This window comes from Chlorocebus sabaeus, chromosome 26 (assembly GCF_047675955.1).
Source record: "Chlorocebus sabaeus isolate Y175 chromosome 26, mChlSab1.0.hap1, whole genome shotgun sequence".
NCBI classification, from domain to species: domain Eukaryota; kingdom Metazoa; phylum Chordata; class Mammalia; order Primates; family Cercopithecidae; genus Chlorocebus; species Chlorocebus sabaeus.
In genome coordinates this window covers 37312793-37333421 of record NC_132929.1, presented here as the reverse complement: position 1 = coordinate 37333421, position 20629 = coordinate 37312793, and the positions used below count along the sequence as shown (strand labels likewise).

The 20629-nt window shown below is 42.3% G+C and overlaps 1 long non-coding RNA gene across 1 annotated transcript; it reads right to left on the bottom strand.

The window, feature by feature from the left end:
- Positions 1–1883: 1883 nt before the first annotated feature.
- On the bottom strand, positions 1884–3347 carry LOC119627878 (uncharacterized). The gene is made up of 2 exons (XR_005244085.1): positions 3261–3347; positions 1884–2694 (listed from the first exon to the last, which is right to left on the bottom strand). It is a non-coding gene; the product is annotated as an uncharacterized lncRNA (long non-coding RNA).
- Positions 3348–20629: the final 17282 nt, after the last annotated feature.

Below are 20629 nucleotides of genomic sequence, written 5' to 3'. Positions count from 1 at the left end.
GACAATGTTTTTTGCATTCCTTTCTGTTTCTGTAGCCCTTTCTCACCCTTCACTGGATTTGTCTCTTTTAGTCCATGCAATTTGCAGAGAATACCGGGAATGGGTCAAAAGATGTGCTTTTTGAACTGCCCAACGAAGCCAAACTAAATCAACACTATAAAAAAGAAAAGTCTCCCATCTCTTAGTGCTTATTGGTGTGAAACCACAATGTAACCAGTTATATTTTTAGTGGAGGAGTCATACAGGCCAGCCTACCTATTGACTATAAAAATCTCTTCTCTGTCAACAGAGGAAAATAATTACAGTATTCATTTAACTTTTACTATGCACTGGGCTCCGTTCTAAGCCTTTCTCTGAGATTATTTCCTTTCATCCTCACAACCACCCCACCAAGTAGTTGCCATTATTGCCTTCATTTTTATAGATGAGGCTTAGAAAGTTCAAGTAATTTGTGCAAGGTCACACAGCTAGCCGTGGTGGAGCTGAGGTTTGATCTGAGAGTCTGACTCCACAGCTTGTGCTCTTAATCAGTTCATTATCCTGCCAACATTATTTCATTTGTGTGTATAAGAGCCAGCATCGTTCGGAAAATAAGAGTGCAGACACACTATACTTACACACACACATGCGCACGCGTGCAAAAGAACATACTGTAGTAGACACTTAATAAATGATAGATAAGATACTTATTGTTATTAAACCTGTTGGCATTTTAAAATCCTTCTAGTAGACAATGTAGCATAGGACGTAGAACCTCTCGTCTTCAGGGTCTTCTTGCTTTCTACTCTGTGCGGTGGTATCTATGGTCTTTAACCTCAGTTTTCTTTCCTATTGAATGGAGATAGGAAAGATAATTTTCAGCACAGTGTGAATTAAACAAGTTAAAACATATAAAGCCCATAGACTAAAGCCTGGTACAAAGTAAGAGCTCAATAAATATTAGTTGTTTCTAAGTGAAGTAACTTAGAGATGGAAATGTCTGTACCTAGGAAGCAACAAAAAGAGGTTTCTACCTGTTCATCGGTAAGGCTTCCATGACTTAGAAAGGGAAGGCACAGACTCTCAAATCATAAAGGTCAGCATGGAACATTTAGTCATTATCTTCATTTCCATGTGCCTGATATTTATTTGCACTCTATATTCCAGATTTTTCCCCCTTGAATAGCCACCTCCTAAAAGGCCCTGCTTTGCTCTGTAGTTTGGTTAAGACAGTCCCTAATTGATTTTACATATACTGCTCTTATGTTGTTTTAAGATTAGAGTGAATTTCAGCTGGCAAGGGTTTCCATGATTGATTGTAAGTTCTATCCATTCATAATATGGCTGAAGTGAAGAGAAACGTGACCAGTGGTTTGAAGTTAACATGGTACAAGGCTAATGGGGCACTAATTGAGCAGTGAACGCCTAATTAGGAATCACGAAGGGCTTGAGCTGGCATGTGGGGAGTGAAGGTTCCCAGTGAATGCTGAGTTGTGGATTTTGGGAAAAGGACTAACTAAGCTTGGGTGTGTCTACACTCTTCTTGCAGCCCAATGGGCCTTGTCATTCCACATTTTCTGGGCAAGTGACAGCTTCTGGGAAAGAAATTCTGATTTGTGGGATTGAAAAGATGGTAAGAGAAAGTGCTCCCTCTCCTCCTCCACCCCCCACTAAGGGCGAAGAGAACAAGCAATTGATTTCTGAGGCAGGAGATCTCTAAACAATTGTGTACTCCCTGATAATTTGGGGAGCTGCTAACATTTATGGAAATGGGAATATATTTAAAATTCAAACGTATAATTTCTAGCTATTTCCAACCTCCCATATGTGTATCACCAAAAGTGAATTTTGAGAGCAGTAGTGGGAAAATACTGCCTGGGGATAAAGAAAAGTTACCTCAGGAGTCTGGTTTCTATATTAATTTATTTCACAATAAGAGCAAATTCCTTTCCCTAGGGGAGTATTTGACAGAGTAATTGCACTAGGGAACAGTCACTGTTTCATTTCATTTTCTTTCTCTCTTTTAAACTTTCTTTGTAAAGCAGAGTGTCATAAATCTTCCTGAAAGGGCAGCTTCAACAAGATATGTGGGCTCTGAGATACAGGTTTTATTTGTGCATGTGTACACGTATATGATGAGTATATACACATTCATTCATTCATTGTTGGATTTCAGAATGACATTTTCAACAATTAAAAGTGCAAGTTAAAATGTGTGAGATTAGAGACACTATGAAGTGCATCTTTCCAGATTTAGAGAGGGTAAGAGAATGCAAATCATCTATATATTACTGATCAGGAACAAAAGCCATAGACCTAAGCTTGACTTGCATTGCTTCTGACCCAAGTAGTAATGATTTTCTTACTTATAAAGATTGCTAAACATTTCAATTGTATCTATAATACAAATCTTAGACAACAAACTCCTATACATGTGATGGTTTTAAAGGTCAATATGCAATTATTAATTTAAAAAAATGCTTAAAGGTAGAGGAATCTGAGAGGCATGTCTTTCTGAACTCTAGCCTTTGATTGAGACCTGCACTCCAGTATCCTGTAAAACACAGCAGCCTCCTGGTTCCAGCCTCCTTCTCACCATCCCCAGGGTCTTAGTACTGTCACAGGCTCTTGTTAAGGTCTGGAAAATCTCTAATAAACTCAGCTGCACCAAGGTTTAGGGACTGAAGCTGCTGTTCCTCCCATGAGCATTTGTAGCTGCAAAGACAACTCAAGTCAGAGGGATGGATTCCACTATTAGAAACACGGAGCTTCATGCGTGAGGAGGATGTATTTCAGGATGGGAGGTTTTCTGGCCTATCTCAGTTATTATCATGAACAAAGCATGCAAGTAATGTGCACACGCTGCATTCTGCAAGGAAAATGAATGCTTACAAAAATAGAAGTGTTACAAAAATTTTAAAAAGTAAGAGAGGTAATCAAAGCCACCAGAAAGATAAGAAGAGAAAAATAGATTGATTCTAAAGGGTTCAAAAAGATATTAAATTATGATATTATTACTATTATTTTCATTACTACAAAGACAATATAACACCAAGAAAGTTAGGAAATTGACAAACATAGTTCTCATACTCCTTTTCCCAGTAGGAGAATTACTCTTTTTAAAAAACTTATGTTCCAACAATCTCATTTTCTAGATTAAGAAACCGTTATTTAAAAAACGAACTCATGTGCTGATGATTACATAGGTCAGACAGAACTCATCAAGACTGACAAACAGGACCTACTTTTAAGAAAGGCTTATATATTATTTTGGAAAGTACTTTGCTGATTTTCAAGTACCATCAACTCATGCCAGCTTGTGTCCAATAAAGACTCCATGATTGAAACATTGCATTGGATTGCATTCTCTTTGTCTTGCAATAGGAATCAGAGTCCTTTACAGGCATCTCCATAGCCCTAGAACAAATTATGAAGGGAAAACTGGGACAGATGCCAGCATTCCTAACTCGAAGCCCAGTTCATCCCCTCCTGTATATTGCTACTTTTATTGATTGAATTGTTAAGTCTAGAATGGATGCTGTTCATAGATTTCTCTGCACTATTTGTCCTTTCTGATAAGAGTGGTGCTTCTTTTCATGTGAAAATAAGTTTGGGTTGAGAACAAAAAGAAACAATTCTGTGGGGAAGTTAATATTATGGCCTTATGATAGCAAATGAGGAAACCAAGACTCAGAAGGTTGAGTGGGGAGACTGAGTCAGGTGCTGACTCAGGCCTTCATCCCTCCAAAGCCCATGATCTCAAACACTGCCAAGGCAGAAAATCTGTAGGAGGCATGGTATTGCTCCTCGATACTATGTCTTACCAGACATTGCTAGTTAAGATACTCTTTTCTCTTGAGTCCAAACAGCCTCAGAATCTTCTCAACACAGCACAGTTACTACCAATCAATGCAAACTGACTGTTGTGTGAAACCTATTGGCCCCTAGAACTGCAAACCTCCCCTGAATTAGGCTTATATGGTGGGTAGAGCCCTGAACATCTGCCTGGATCACTTCTGTGAGTTTGTGAGCAAATGCCTTAAAGTTTCAGAGCATCATTCTCCATATTATAAAGGGGAACAGTCCTATCCCCTTTCCAAGGCTGGTGTGAGGTACGCATCAAATAAAAAAACACATGTAAGAGCACATGGTAAATATTGTGGGATCTGGCCAGCAGCCCACAATGCAACGGGGCTCTCTCTTTGTTCCTAGGAGGATCGGCAGGTCAAGAAATAATACACACAGAAGATAGTGAAAACTGGGTCCAGGGGGGTCACCACCTTCTGGTCCCACAGTGCCAACAATGCACTGGATATGCCAGCATTTATTATTAAGTTCAGTGAGGGCAGGGGTAGGTTAGTGAGGGATTTAGGGTCATTTGATTATGAGGTGAGATGGTCACATGGGGATGAAGTAATTCTTTAACATAACATCTGTATGCAGAAATACAATATACAGAGATAAGAATTTACAATATAGTGTGTGCATCAGTAATTTCTAACAGAGCCTTAAAACGGAAACACAGTCTTTCCATAAACTATGATTAGCAAGATATTAATCAGTAGTAACAGATACAGCAAAAGCTGGTTACAAACAATCCACAGAAACAGGACATGAAGCTAGACAACTGGTTAGACCAGAAATTCTCAGAAGGGAGTATGCCTTAACCCTAAAGAGGCCTAGAAGAGCTGTGGCAAGATGAGGGCGTTTATAGCCCTATCTTATCCATATGGACAGGCGGCCCCCATGCGTCCATTTACGGACTCTCCACAAGGGTCGCATTCCATTCCTAGAGCTATGAACATCTGCTTTTCTGGGATAGGAAACTTGGTGATGTGAAACCTCCCTGACTGCACATCCATTCATAGACTCTCTGCATGGGGAAGCACATCATGCGCTGTTGGTTCATTCTGGCAGTTCAACCTGGCATTGTCTTTACACAATCCTGCATGCAATTTTGCATTTACAATAATCAGGAGCATTTCATCTTTTATTCCGTAGCAATAGTTTCAGGGGATCTCCCTATAGGTAAACTGTTCAAATTGAAGGATAATAATAAAAATAATTAGTTTTACAGACGAGAAAAATTGGTTTTGCTTACACAATTCACTCCTTTAGGTATTTACTACTTTTAACCCTTTTAAAAATAAGATTTAATATGCTCTCATATTAATCATCTCATTTATAGCCTAGACACACAGAAGCAGGGATAGTTGCTAGAATTGTGGCACGAAGTTCCACTAATGATTTTGTTTTTAGTTGCTCCCTTTCTACAGAATAATGTTGTTACCATTCCCGTACATATGAGGGTTTCTTTAATTACTTGAAGTAGGTCCTTTTTTGTTTCTCAGGTAGTATAGCTTCATCTCTCTTTCCATGCTCATAGCATGGGGAAATTGAGGAGCAGGGCTATTTACAAAAGCATGAGTAAGGTGAAAGACCACCACCAAAGGAAATGCCCTATCCCAGAGCTAAAATCAATGGGGGAACTGTTACCTCTTGGGCTTGCAGAGGGACAGGAGAGGGCTGTCACTACAACCTGGAGAGGATGGCCACTCAGAACCCAGCCTTTGGCAGAGGAATAATTGCAGCAGGTGCCACCCTTTGACTCAGTAGAACAGGAACCAGAGTTTAGAAGGCACAGGAGCTGTTGGTGGGATCCATATGCCCTGTCTCTGGGGCACAGAGAGGTAGGCTAGGGAGAGATTGGGGTGCACAGAGGACACCCGGAGCAGCAGGTATTCAGAGGGGCAAGCAGAGTGGTGCTTAGAGGAATTAGATTTTTTAGGGGCTATGACAAGATGTAAAGAGTAGAGGAGAAAGAGGACCCTGTGACCCCAGTGTCTTGACTGTCCACGTGGGAAGCATGTGGCTTTATATTGTGGAGAGATCCAGACTGAGTCACTCTTCTGGAGCAACGTGGAGACCCACCATGAAGATCTGAAACCAACCATGCATTCACCTCGGCTCTCCAAGCTCCATCTCTGAAGAGAGTGGGATTACCAGAAAGGTAGGATCTGCACTAAACTTCCTTAGTTCCTGATGGAAACGTCCTCCCAGGGCAGTGATAGAATCCTCTGTCCTCAATGTTTTTACCAAGGATTGAGCTCTTTGAAAAGTCACTCAAAGAATATTTCTTTGCTTAAGTTTCTTCTTGAGACAATGACGATGACCGTGTTGTTCAGAGAGCCTGCCATGAAGTTCTCGAAAATCAGCATTTCTCATGGATGATCACTAAACCATCTTCATCAAAACTACCAGGAATATGTGTGCAAAACAATGATTTTTGGGGCCAGGCAGGACCTACTATGTCAGAATCTGCAGAGGGATCCCAGTCATCTGTTTAACGTAGGCTTTCCAGGTCATTCCTGGGCACCCTAAGTTTTGAGGGCCACAGCTTTAGAGTTTTGTACCAGAGAGAACAGTGTTCGTTGAGGCCTAAGTGATTGTGATTACGCCATGTGATTGTGAGCTCTCTGGTAGCATGGTTCAAGCATCTCTCCCCTTTTGCTACTGAAGCTAATTCTTTTACCACTGTCTTAATCACTTACATGTATATTTAAGCCACCTCAAACATTTTCAGAAGTTGACAACGTATGTATCATTAAAGTTCAGCTATTATAAAATAATAGTTTTTTTTTCCTGCCAACTCATAGACACTTGTTTCATGCCCTGCTCTTAATATTAAAAATTTAACTTTAACTTTCGATTTAACCTTCTTACAAAGTTCCTTTTAAACTTACACCTTTGATTTAAAAGCTCACATTCTGACTTATCTATTTACGTAGTACAGTTTGACTGTATGCCTGGAATCCCAGCACCCACAACCACCTGCACTTATATTTAAAAATGGGTCTTATTTCTTGAGTATCTCCCTTGGGGTCGGCAGGGGGTTCAGCTATGAGTACAGAAGGTGAGGGTCATTGGGAAGTGTTCCCAGAGATGCTGTGTGAGGCTGCCATGGCCGGCTTTATGCCAGACATATTTCCCAGGGGCTCCTGGAAAGTAAAGATGCAGTGAGGATGTTCATCTGTTTTTAGTGTCTGACATACGTGGTTTAAGTCCTGGCTTTGTCACTTACTGCTGTGTAGATAACTATGAACATATTTCTTAACCTCTTGAGCTTTAGATGGTTTTAGGGATTTCATTGGAGAAAATAGCAATATATTGGATTAATAGAAAATGCTGTCACCCCACAGCATTAGTGGTAGATTGGATTAATTGAAAATGAGGGGCCGGGCGCGGTGGCTCAAGCCTGTAATCCCAGCACTTTGGGAGGCCGAGACGGGCGGATCACGAGGTCAGGAGATCGAGACCATCCCGGCGAACACGGTGAAACCTCGTCTCTACTAAAAATACAAAAAAAATTAGCCGGGCGAGGTGGCGGGCGCCTGTAGTCCCAGCTACTCGGGAGGCTGAGGCAGGAGAATGGCGTAAACCCGGGAGGCGGAGCTTGCAGTGAGCTGAGATCCGGCCACTGAGCTCCAGCCTGGGAGACAGAGCGAGACTCCGTCTCAAAAAAAAAAAAAAAAAAAAAAAAAAAAAAAGAAAATGAGGAATGAAGCCAGGATGACACTGAGGCTGTGTTTTGGAGGTCAGAAAAGGGGACTGTTCCCACGAGCACCCTTGGGGAGCTGTAACATGTTTGGGGGCTGGCCGCAGCCAAATTCATTAGGTAGATCCCACTTTCAGCATCCCATGAGCTCTTTTCAGATTGGCATCCTATTTCTCTGCACAGGTGCCCATTGACCTGTCTTAGTGGTTAGCAAACTATGGCCAGTGGACCAAATCTGGCTTGCATGCCCAATTTTTGCAAATAAAGTTTTATTGGAGCACAGTCACATTCATTCATTCATTCATTCACCCGTTGTCCATGGCTGTGTTCATGCTACAATAGCAGAATTATGTAGTTGTGACAAAGACCAAGTGGCCCACAGAGCCTAAACTATTGACTGTCAGGTCCTCTAGAGAAAGTATTTACTGACCCTTGTTCCAGGACAAGAAAGCTTTTTTGGTCCCACCTGTCCCTTTCCCCAGGGCCCTAGGAGGAGATTGACTGATCTGGTGCATGCTCCTGATGAAGTTGTTCCTGGTGTCGGTCCTTCCTGGTAGGGTTCTCTTATCAGTATTAGCCTTTAAAGCCTGGTCCTAAGAAGGAAGCGATGTGGAAACTGATGACAGAATCGGGGGCGGGGTGCGTTTGGGATTGTGGAGATTTTGTCTTCACTGAAGTCATACCACATTGACGACACACTTACAGAGAATGAACACATCTTTACTGTTGGTGGAACTAAAAATAGCTTTCACTTACAGATCTCCTTCCCGGTCATTAGGAGCAGCATCCAGAAGTTAGAAGAGAGGCAGAGATTAAAGTGAAGATAACGGACGATCAGGGAGTTGTGGGACTACAGTTTAACCTCCTTTGGGCCTATTGGGTATATCCTCACTGTCCTGAGCATTTAACCACCTTGAGGGTGCGGGCGAGTCCTTAAGGCTAATGAAAATTCAGCAATGAAAGCTGAGTCCTGCTGCTTCTTAGGTTAAATGCTAACCAGATGTGCTGGGATGCTTTGGAGACATCTTCTACCCCATCCCCACCTTCCACCCCACTTCCACCCCACCTCTGGTGATTGTAGAGACCCACTGACAGACAGTTTTTGTGTAAAGTTGTGGGGTTGACTCCCCCCACCATCCCAGTCTCTTCAGTCTGGGCAAGGACACCACTCAGTCCTTTAACCCTCCCACCCATCCTCACCCACACAGAAGCTCCTTCCCCTTGGCCCGTTGTTCATACACTTCCACTCCTTTGGATGTCTCTCCTTCTGCCAGGGCCGCCATCTCCCTTCGAACCTAGATCTCATGTCTCCTTGCTGTGAATCTTTCCTTGGCTCCCCCAGACAGAATCCCTTCTCTTTCTGCGACCCCAGAATATTTTTCCTACTTTGTTGTAGCTTCACTCAGATGGCGTATTTGCATTTTTATCTCTTGATTCCCTGGAAAGTGGGCAAGGACTACATCTTTGTCATTTTCGCATCCCCAGTTCCCAGCACAGTATCTGGCATGGAAGAGAGCACCAGTAAATGCAAAGCAATAAAGCAGCAAGTTTATGAGCATGAGTTAGAATCTGTGGGACGCGGGACAAGTGGCTTAACCTCTTTAAGCCTCACTTCTTCACTGTCATGTGGGAATAATAACAGTTCCCAGCTATAGGATTGTTATGAGGGTTAATTGAACTGATTAGGTAAGGGGCATAGCACAGTGCCTGCTACATAGTGAAGACTCAGTGAGTGTCAGCCAATGCAATTACTAGTAATAACCTCCACTATTTAATTATCTGATATATAAACAATAGTACTGATAACAATTTGATGACTGAATGACTTGATGGATGAACATCTTTCATTCTCTTTTATTCCCTTGATAGGGTCATGATAAAGACAGTGGTTTGCTATCTAAATGAAAGCATTGTCCTGGGCAGTGAAAGGACCTGATTTCTTCAAAAGTTTCTCCTTTTCTGGAAGGCCTTCCCTCCACTTGGGCAAAGTTTAGAATCTCTGAACTTTCCTTTTCTTCAATCAGGTCAAGCACTCCTGTGCAGGGAGGAACCGACACCAAAGGCCAAGGAATGGGCTCCAACACCCCAACTCATTAATATCATCAGCATCCTAACAAATGGGAGGCCGGAGAGCCAGACCGAGTGGCCACTTGGTCACATGGCAGGGGTCTGCCCTGGGGCCCTGCGCACATTGAGCGGACGGGCACAAGTGCCATCTATATTTCTCTGCACAGCCCCGGCCCCCACCTCCCATGTCAGCCTGCTGAGCGGGCTTGGCCCAGGTTCTTGTGCTTCACAGAGAAGATTTATTCCTCAAGACTGACCTACATGGACGTATGTATCTGAATTCACAAAAGCTTGAGTTTGATGGCAAGCAACAAAAGGTCAGAAGAAAAACAGGCAAGGCATTTAAATCAAAATGATGAAACTGGGTAATTTCATTAGCAACAGTTGTATTTACTGGAAGTCACAGATGGTGCAGTTTAGCTCATAGCCAAGTTTTTAGGACAAAATAAGAATGAAGAAAGAAATATTTCAAGGGAGAGGTGGTTAAAAATTAAATAGGCACCAGATGGCTCAAGATTGTCCTTCCTATAAATTTGGTGAAGGAAGGCATGCTGAATCCAAAGGCTTTCTGAATGGGTTTAGAGTTTGAAAAGGAACTTTAGGAATATATAAGGCCTTTAAAAGAAAGCAATATTAATTTTGGAGTGATATTGAGTGGAGGTGACAGTATTATATAAACCATATTACATTTTATTTACTTATTATTTATTTATTTAGCATTTATTAAGAACCTTCCGTGTGCTAGATCTTATTTCTAATATCTGTTAATGATACCAAGGAAGGTTATAGTTTCCTGGAATGTTGGAAAGCTCCTTGCTTAGGCTAAGAGGGGGAAAATGTGGATTTGAAATACATTTAGCCATGAAGACACACTTGTTTTTCCTCTGGTACATTTGGAGAGAAATGCTTCAATAATTTCCCATCTTGTAGAGATTAAAATCTAAGCTCTGTACCATGCCCCGAGCCCATCGTGGGCTGGCACTCTCTACTTCTTTAGACGAGGAGTTCGCAAAGTAGTAAGCTGGTGTGCATCAGATCGGGAGGGACCTGCATTTCAGCAAGCAACACAGTTGATGTTATTGCAAGCTAAGGATTGAGAGCTACTGTTCTAGACCCTTCTTTTACCTATCCTCATGGTGTCTTCTCTTCAACCTGCTGGGAGTTAGTTGCCACTCTCTGAACTTCTAAGTCTGTTACTCTTGTATCTTTGTAATGGTATTCCCTGACATGTTTTTGCAAGTTTATCCTCATGTTCACCCTCCACATCTGAGTTTAAGAAGCATCTCTGGCCATGCGTGGTGACTCATGCCTGTAATCCCAGCATTTTGGGAGGCTGAGACAGGTGAATTATCTGAGGTCAGGAGTTTGAGACTAGCCTGGCCAATATGGTGAAACCCCATCTCTACTAAAAATACAGAAAGTAGCCGGGTGTGGTGGCAGGCACCTGTGGTCCCAGCTACTCAGGAGGCTGAGGCAGGAGAATCATTTGAACCTGAGAGGTGGAGGTTGCAGCGGGCCAATATCGCACCACTGCAATCCAGCCTGGGTGACAGAGCGAGACTCTGTTTCAAAAAACAACACAAAGGAAAAAAAAAGCATCTCCTCTGAGCCAGGTGTAGTAGCACAAACCTGTAATCCCAGCTACAGCTACTGGAGAGGCTGAGGCATGAGAATCGCTTGAACCCAGAAGGTGGAGGCTGCAGTGAGCCAAGATCATGCCACTGCACTCCAGCCTGGGCAACACAGCGAGACTCTGTCTCAAAAACAAAACAAAACAAAACAAACAAACAAACCCCTACATTTTAAGGGAAATTGACCTGCTCTAACAAAACTTCCACTAGTTCAGGGTGATCACCACTAATTTAAATGTCTGCAGTCGCGAAACTCATTACTTTTTAGTGGAAGCTCTACACCTTAAAACGATAGAATTTCTTCAATGGAGTAGGCTGAGAATGTATACATTTTAAGATTTTATATTCTTTGCTCATTTATTTGCTTTTTTTAATCCATTGGAAAAAAAAATTCAATTCCTAAATAGTTTCAAATTAAGTCACATCAGGCCGGGCGCTGTTGCTCATGTCTATAATCCCAGCACTTTGGGAGGCTGAGGCGGGCAGATCTCTTGATGTCAAGAGTTCAAGACCAGCTGGGCAACATGGTAAAACCCCATCTCTACTAAAAATACAAAAATTAGCCTGGAGTGGTGGTGCATGCCTGTAATCCTAGCTACTTGGGAGGCTGAGGCACTAGAATCGCTTGTACCCAGGAGGTAAATGCTACAGTGAACTGAGATCATGCCATTGCACTCCAACCTGGGCAACAGAGTGAAACTCTGTCTTAAACAAACAAACTAACAAACAAACAAACAAACTAAAAACCTAATTAAGTAACATCACATATAAGTGCTTTTGAATGTCAGGGTTCCAAGATCCAATACCCAGTAATGTATACTGCAAAGCCTTCTCCTTATCTTTGGGTCACTACCACATTTTCTCCACAATTTTAAGTTCTGTCTCACTTTACAGTCTCCAACACTATTCCATCTTAATTCTTGGTAATTTCATTATAAATATACACAATGCTCCCAATACATTTTTTAAGGTGAATTAAAGAATCTTTATTTTTCTTGGCCCTCTCAATTCCCTGATCTTGTCTTGCTGATGATTCTATCCTACCCTAATTCAGCTGCTCACTTTCAAGGTCAAAGCCTAGACCTTGTCATTACTAATAACTGCAGTGCCACCAGCAATCACAATTTTAAACACTCATCTCCTGACCACTCCTCTCTTTCTAGCTCACATGCTTTTCTACGCAAGCTCCAATAGCCCTTCTTCACCTATTAGCCATGGATCCACCAACATTATGTCTCTCGAAATTTCCAGAAACCTTCTCTTTTTTCCTTACCATTTCACTTCCTTTGCACACCTCCACCTTCCTAGTTTCTCTCCTAGATCTTCATTCTGGCTTGCTTAGCCACAGGCTGATTAGATCCAACTTGTTATCTACTCCAAGCCTGTGCCTGTGTAGCTGGAGAAAACATAAGACCAAAGTGAGGTCTTTGCCAGAGCCCTCACTTCTGTTTTCTCTCTCTTTCTCGGAGACAACTGTTTCTGCTCTCTCCTTGTCTCCTCAAACCCTCAAATATCTTCCTTATACTTTCAGATAGACCTTGCCTTCTACATCACTAAAGAAAACAATTTCACAAAGAGGAAATCAGTAAAGAACTTCTAGAGACCTATCACCATCTCTCCCATCTTCCACCCTGTGTCTGTCCTGATAATATGGACAAAAAGCCAATAGTGCTGTTTCTCCACATGGGCCCTACCTCTTGAGAGGGGGGTCACTCCAGCTCTCTTCTTTCCCTGCTGGAGCAGCAGCTGCATCCCTCTCCACTGGCCTTTCCCCACAGCATACAGATCTGTCTGCATTAAAACTCCGACACTACTTTGTCCTTTAACTGCTGCTACCGCTCTCCTCATGAGCCTCTCTCTCCCCAAGACCACAGTCTCTGGTTGCTGCCCGGCGTAACTCTTGAACCCTATCATCTTTGATGATCTCAGGATTGAATATTAGATGATTAGCACAATGGCATATTATCTTTTTACTTTTTCTTTAAACAACATTATATTTCAGTGAAGTTACGGGTAATCATGATTTTCTTCCCTTTACTTATTTGTTCTTTCTAAATTTTCTATGATGAATATGCAATACTTTGGTTAAAATGAGAAACAATAAAATTATATAAAAAGAAACACCATATTTTATGAATACTTTACAATCAATTGCATTTTTATAGCAAAAAATTGGCAGTGGGTTGGAGTGGAATGGGCATTGGGATTGGGGCCAGTTCTACTCCTGACTTGCTCTTGAGAAGACACTTACATTCTCTGAATTTCAGATGCCTCAGCTGTGAAGGGGAGAAACTGCCATTTTCCCAGCTTTCCTTTCAACAAGATTGTGCAGATCTTAAAAAAAAAAAAAAAAAAGGATGTGAATACGCTTGGGGGCTACATGAATGTAAGCCCCTATTACTCCCGGCCCAGACATGTGTGAGCTACATGGGTAATATCTTTGTTTTACTAATGAGGAAATGAGCACCCTGAGATGGGACAGGTTTCAAACCACATCCAAGGAGAACAGTAATAAGATCAGCTTTTCATGCTTCTTGGCCAGGTTCTTTGCTGTGTCCCAATTTCTTCATCTAACCCACTCCCAAAATATCTAGTGAGAAGGATTCTTCTTCCCTCCACCGAAGGTGGTTGTCGGACTGGCTGACAAGAAGGGGGTACGTGAAGGCATCTTGGCCAACCAGATTCTATGGAGATGTTGGCTGAAGGTCGTTGAAAGTAATTTGGGTTTTAAACATCTGTTAGAAAGAATACTCCTTAGCCATGTGAGATCCTCAAGAAGAGTGACCTAATAGTTTGGCTGTCTGCTACAGTTGCAATCTGGAATCTATGACACCAAGGTCTGCTTGGGTGTGGGAGCTCTGACTCGTGTATGCAGAACCTGAAATGTTTGTGTTAATTGTTTTTCTCCTAGCCCTTTCTTTGTTTTCTCCATTTTCTTCCTTTGACTTGGTTTAGTTTCTAGTAAGTAGGGAGGGAACATCCCACTGATACTGCAGAGCGAATAGATTTAGTGCATCCCTAGGCTTGACCCATTTTTCATATTAATCACAAGCTGGGTGAAGTACTTTCTTCCCCTTCTCTTGTCCTTAGGTTCAGCCCTTGTACTCTTAGTCCAAGATCTGATAAAGAAGCCCCATATTCACTGAGTTGAGTAAACTTCAAGGCATTAAACTGACAAGCAAATTCTTTCACTGCCCAGCCCTCTATGGTTTGCCTGATGGTTTGGTTCCTTCCTCCTAGGAGGATGCTTATCTCTTGCTTTCTACCAATCAGCATTCCCAGCCTTCACAAGGAAGGGAAAAGCATTTCCTGAATGTCCACTTTGTGCCAGGAATATTCATATACATTGCTTCATTTAATCATCAAGACAACCATACAAGGCACGTATTAGCCCAGGTCACTGAAACCCTTTGACCTCGCTGTATAGAGATGTAGATGAATTGAAGCTCAGAAAGCTAAGAAGCCACCACGCTGGGATTCAAAGCCAGCTCTCTCTAATTCCAGAGCAGAGCTCTTTGCAGCACCTCCAGCAGTTTTTACAAGGCTTTTCTTCTCTAAAGTTTTCCTTGACCACCCTTCCCTCTCTACGCATTAAAATGAATGCAATGGTTTGCTAGCATGCTTCCTTGACCCTCATCCTTTCCTACTGAGGAACACAAATATTTTCAGTTTTTTCCTTGAATGTGCTGGGATGCTGACCAAACCTATCCAGACAGGGACACCTGAAGCTGCTTCATGCTGAACAAGGAGTTTCCTGGGAGAGGAGAAAGTCTCTACCACCAGGCTTAGAAATGACATGTTGGTTTTCTTGATAATTGGATTGTTAGAGTTTTCAGAGAAAGAGTCTGAATCCAGAGAAGCACAATTTAAATATAAATGAATGTTTACATGGGTATTTGGAGGAACTCTGGGGTTGGAATACTGATGTGATGGTGCTGAATAACACCCAGGGAGCTGACTTTGGAGGTGCAGGGGTGGAGATTTGCTCCTCCTCCTGTTCTTGTCTTGATGGAGAGAAATGGATCTGCTCTGGCTTAAGGGCCTCACCCAACGTGTTCGTGTCTTCTTGTCAATCAGTTGGTGAAAATACAATGGTGGAAAAATACTTACTGAACTATAAAACGAGTTGTGGAAATGGCCCCTGCCTCTCAATAGTTAGAGTCCAACCAGACTGCCCTTAGAGAATATGTCTTACTGTCCAATGTGATTGTCTTTTCTGCCTCTGACCTCTCTGCTGCAATTTGCACTCTACTCTAGAGGGCTCTTCTTCCTCTGCTTAGACCTCAGGGAGCCCAGGACTCAAGGTTTGAATTTGTGTTCTTGGCCCTACCTTCCTATCCCTGAGATAGCTTGTCTGTCCCCCTGGATTCAGTGGTTCCTCCTTACAGTTCATTCTTCCCCAAACTTGGACTTCTGGCTCCAGCATTCTCCTGTCCAAGTGCTCAGATCCTATTCTCAAGGACAGCCTTGTGTCCTTGCAGGTACAGAGCATGTCAAATCCTGTTGTATACCCCTTAGGGCACAGCTGGTAGTAGATGTTCAAAAACTGCTGCTTTTAAAAATTCACACACACAAAAGTTCACTTTCACACAATTCACAAAATTAAAAATTCACAAAATCCACAAAATTAAAATTCACACACACACGCACACAAAATTTACTTTCAACAAACATGTAATGAACATGGATGAGCATAAAGAATGGTTTTAAGTTTAACACACTAAAACAGATAATATGTTGTCTTAGTCCATTTGTGTTGCTATAACAGAATAGAATATACTGGATATTTTGTTTAAAAAATAGAATGTATTTTTCACAATTCTGGAGGCTGAGAAGTCCAAGATCAGGGAGCCAGCAGGTTTGGTGTCTGGAGATGGCCCCCACTCTGCTTCTAAGACAGCACCTTGTTGCTGCGTCCTTCAGAAGGGATGAATGCTGTGCCCTCACATGACAAAAGGAATGTAAGGACAAAAATGGCAAATGCTATAGAAAGCCTCTGTTCTTTTTTTTTTTTTTGAGACAGAGTCTTCAGTGCAGTGGTATGATCCTGGCTCACTGCAACCTCCGCCTCCCAGGTTCAAGCAATTCTCTTGCTTCATCCTCCCAAGTAGCTGGGATTATAACAGTGCGCCACCACACCCAGCTAATTTTGTATTTTTAGTAGAGTCGGGGTTTCACCATGTTGGCAAGGCTGGTCTGAAACTCTTGACCTCAGATGATCCGCCTGCCTCGGCCTCCCAAAGTGCTGAGATTGCAGGCATGAGCCACTGTGCCCGGCCAGAAAGCCTCTTTTATAAAGGCCTTCATCTCATTCATGAGGCAAGAACCCTCATGGCCTAATCACTTTCTAAAGGCCCCACCTCTTAATACTTCTGATGCTCCTCAACCTATAATGGGGTTGTGTCCTGATAAACCCATTGTAAGTTGAAAATATTAAGTCAAAAATACATTTAATACGTGTAACCTATCAAACATGTATAGTTTAGCCTAGCCTACCTTACGTGTGCTGAGAACACTTACATTAGCCTATAGGTGGCAAAATCATCAACACAAAGCTTATTTTATAATAAAGTGTTGACTATCTCATGTGATTTATTGAATACTGTACTAAAAGGAAAAAACAAAATGGTTGTATGGTTAAGTACAGTTTCTACTCAATGCATATCACTTTTGCATTATGGTAAAGTCGAAACATTGTAAGCCGGTCTTGTATTACATTGAAATATTGCACCACCTTTTAATATTACCATATTCTTATTCAGCATGAATTTTGGAGGGGACACAAACATTCAAACTCTTGTGAAACCTGTGGAATCACAAGCTCCCTTCTCCTCCCTGCCCCGTGCCAGGCTAAAGGATATAGGAAGACAACAGAAGATTTTTCTTCTTAGGTGGGGAGTAAGTTATGATTAAAAATACAGTTTGTTCTCTCAATTCAATTATTCCAATTTAAAACTATTTATTGAGTCTCTACTATGTGCCAGGCAGGCTGTGAGCTAGGAGTTAGGATGTGACTATAATCTCTTTAGGGGATTCATCTAGAAGGATAGAAAAACAGGTTTAAAAGGTTTATATGGGCTGGGCGAGGTGGCTCACGCCTGTCATCGCAGCACTTTGGGAGGCCAAGGAGTGTGGATCACCTGAGATCAGGAGTTTTCAACCAGCCTGGCCAACACGGTGAAACCCCATCTCTACTAAAAATATAAAAGGTTAGCTGGGCGTGGTGGTGGGTGCCTGTAGTCTCAGCTACTCGGGAGGCTGAAGCCGGGGAATCGCTTGAACCCGGGAGGCAGAAGTTGCAGTGAGCTGAGATTGCACCACTGTACTCCAGCCTGGGTGACACAGTGAGACTCTGACTAGGAAATAATAATAATAATAATAATAATAATGATAATGATAATAAAAGGTTCATAGTGCAACATGACAAGGAGTTAACTCCACATGAGGAGATGGGGGCTTCTGCGACTCAGGGAAGACTATCAGGAATGTATTCTAGAAGAAGGGACCATCTGAGCTTTGTTGTAAAAGCTAAATAGAGATTTGCTAGGCAAGACTAAGAAAGGAGTATGGCAGACAGAGAAAGTTGTGTACGCAAATGCTGGGAATGGGCAAAGGCAGCCGTGTTGGAGGCCTGGGAGTGATTACCTACCAGAAGGGCAGTATTAAAGTGCAGGGAGAATGGAAAAGACATGGGGGCTAAGGGAGGACACAGACCCAGAGGGACCCCTGCAGCCCGTCTTAAGATCTTGTTTTTTATCCAGCAGCCATATTGAACAAGTGGAGGGCTAACCCAGAGGGTTAGGGATGGCCTTGAGCGGTTATAAAATGATAGACAAGCACAGGGCAGGGCTGCAGGCTGGCGGACCACTTATGAGCCTGCTGAAACAGTCCAGGAGAGAGATAATGAAGGGGTAGAGAGGAGAGAGGTTTGACAGATGTATTTTTGCTATAAAGAAAGAGAAAGAGAAAGATAGTGAGATACCAGTCCTGTATAATTCATCCTTATTCTTCCAACCCTCTATTGCAAGAAACAGTGTTTGATGCACTGTGGGCTCTTAATAACTATGGAAATGAATGAATGAATAACTCCATTTTTTTTTTTAAAGTCTCACTGTGTTGCCCAGGCTGGAATGCAATGATGCGATCTCAACTCAGTGCAACCTCTGCCTCCTGGGTTCAAGTGATTCCCCTGCCTCAAGCTCCTGCCACGATATGCAGCTAATTTTTGTATTTTCTTTCTTTTTTTTTTTTTCAGTAGAGATGGGGTTTCCCCATGTTGGCCAGGTTGGTCTTGAACTCCTGACCTCAGGTGATCCACCCATCTCAGCCTCCCAAAGTGCTGGGATTACAGGTGTGAGCCACCATTTCTGGCCAACTCCAAGTATTATATATAATTCCTACAATTTATTAAAAGAAAAAACAGAGCTGGGTCTTTACATAGCAAGACATTTGTCACCTGGAGACTAGAAGAATTAGCAACGATCCAAATGAATTATTGGTAGTAGAATGTGTAACCTTGAATAATGCATTTAAATTATCCTGGATCTAGGATGGAGAAGATACACTTCTCATAGCAGTGTTGTGAGGATCAAGAGAGAAAATATATGTCCAAATATTTTGCAATATATAAGGTTTATAAAAAGCTACAGTTCACTAAGGTGTTGCTCTGGATGGTGCGTTGAGTTCTGACCAACAGGGCTAATCTTGAGAGGTCAACCAGATGGGCAACAAAGCTTTCTCTGTCTAGAACTGGCAGGTCCCTATGGGGAGCCTAGAGCTATAGAAGCTGCAGTTCCTGAAATGTCACCCTCCCTGCTCTCGACTCTGGTGCTTCCTTTCCTGTGTTTGCTTTTCTTTCTGCACTTGCCTTTGGCTGCCCCTGCCCTGTGGTCACTTCATGGGCAGCACCCAGGATGATGTCACCCTTCTTCTGTTCCAACAATAACCACCCCCGCCCGCTACAACCTAAGATAAGCAGGTGTGGCTCTGGGCCCCTCAGCAGCAGGCCACTGGAGAGGCGAGACTAGCAGTGTGTGACCTTGGATAGGAGGAGATAAAAGACAGCCATGGTAAGTGTTCTCTCCCATAAAAGCATGCTGAGGTGGAAAGGCCTATATGAGTCAATGTGTGTGTGTGTATGTGTGTGTGTGTGTGTGTGTGTGTGTGTTGGGGGCAGGGGTACAATAGTAAAAAACTGTGCTATCACAGCAGAGCAAATATAACCAGCTAAGGTTTAGATGGTACTTGGATTTACAAAGTGCTTCCACTTCTGTTCCATCACAGGTGGTCCTTACAATATCTGGGTAAGGAAGAGCTGTTATTCCTATATTCCTATTTATCTAAAGGAGAAACTGAGGCTTACAAGAGCTCAGCCAAGCTCCTCTAACCAGTGGCTGGGAGAGTGAAAGCCCAGATCAAGCTTTCAGACTCCATTCTTTCACTGTCTTTGGTGGAGGGAGAAGAGGAGGTGCCAGTGTGCCTAGGAAGCTGCATTCCATGAAGAAACCATTTGAAAAGTTAACATTTTCAGTTAATACAATAAGTAAATGCTTATTGTAAAATTTTAGAAGCACAGAAAAGTCTAAAGAAAAAGTACAAATCATTCAGAATCTCACCATTCAGACAAATACTGTGAATTTACCATACTTCCTTCCATTCTTTCTTCTGTGCTTATGTTCTGTACGGCTGAGATTGCATTTTATGTGTAATTATGTATCCTACTTTTCCACTTAACATTATATCATAAACGTTCTTCTCTATGATAAAAGAAAAATTTCAGCTGAATTAAATTTAAAAGAGTTTCATTGAGTAATGAACGATTCGTGAATTGGGCAGCCCCCAGAATTACACCAGATTCACAGAGACTCCAGGGGTGCCTTGTGGTCAGAACAAATTTATACACAAAATGAAGTGACATACAGAAATTAGAAATGAGGTACAGAAAGAGTGAGATTGGTTACAGCTGGGTGTTTGCCTTATTTGAACAGTTTGAACATTCAGTAGTCTTTGAGTGGTTCAAGTATGGCCGTTGGGACTGGCCAACACTCAGACATTGTTACAGGTGCATACTATTAAGTTAGGTTTTCAATTTTGTCAGACTATTAAGCGAAGTTACTCTTCATCCACAAGGGCTCAAATATAGAAGTACAGAGTCCTTCTTAGGCCATATTTAGTTTGCTTTAACATCTGTTATTAAAAGCTCTTGACCGGGTGCGGGTGGTTCACTCCTGTAATCCCAACACTTTGGGAGGCCAAGGCAGGTGGATCACTTGAGGCCAGGAGTTCCAGACCAGCCTCAGCAACATGGAGAAACCCTATCTGTATAAAAATATGAAAATTAGCAGAGTATGGTAATGTGTGCCTGTAATTCCAGCTACTCCGGAGGCTGAGGCATGAA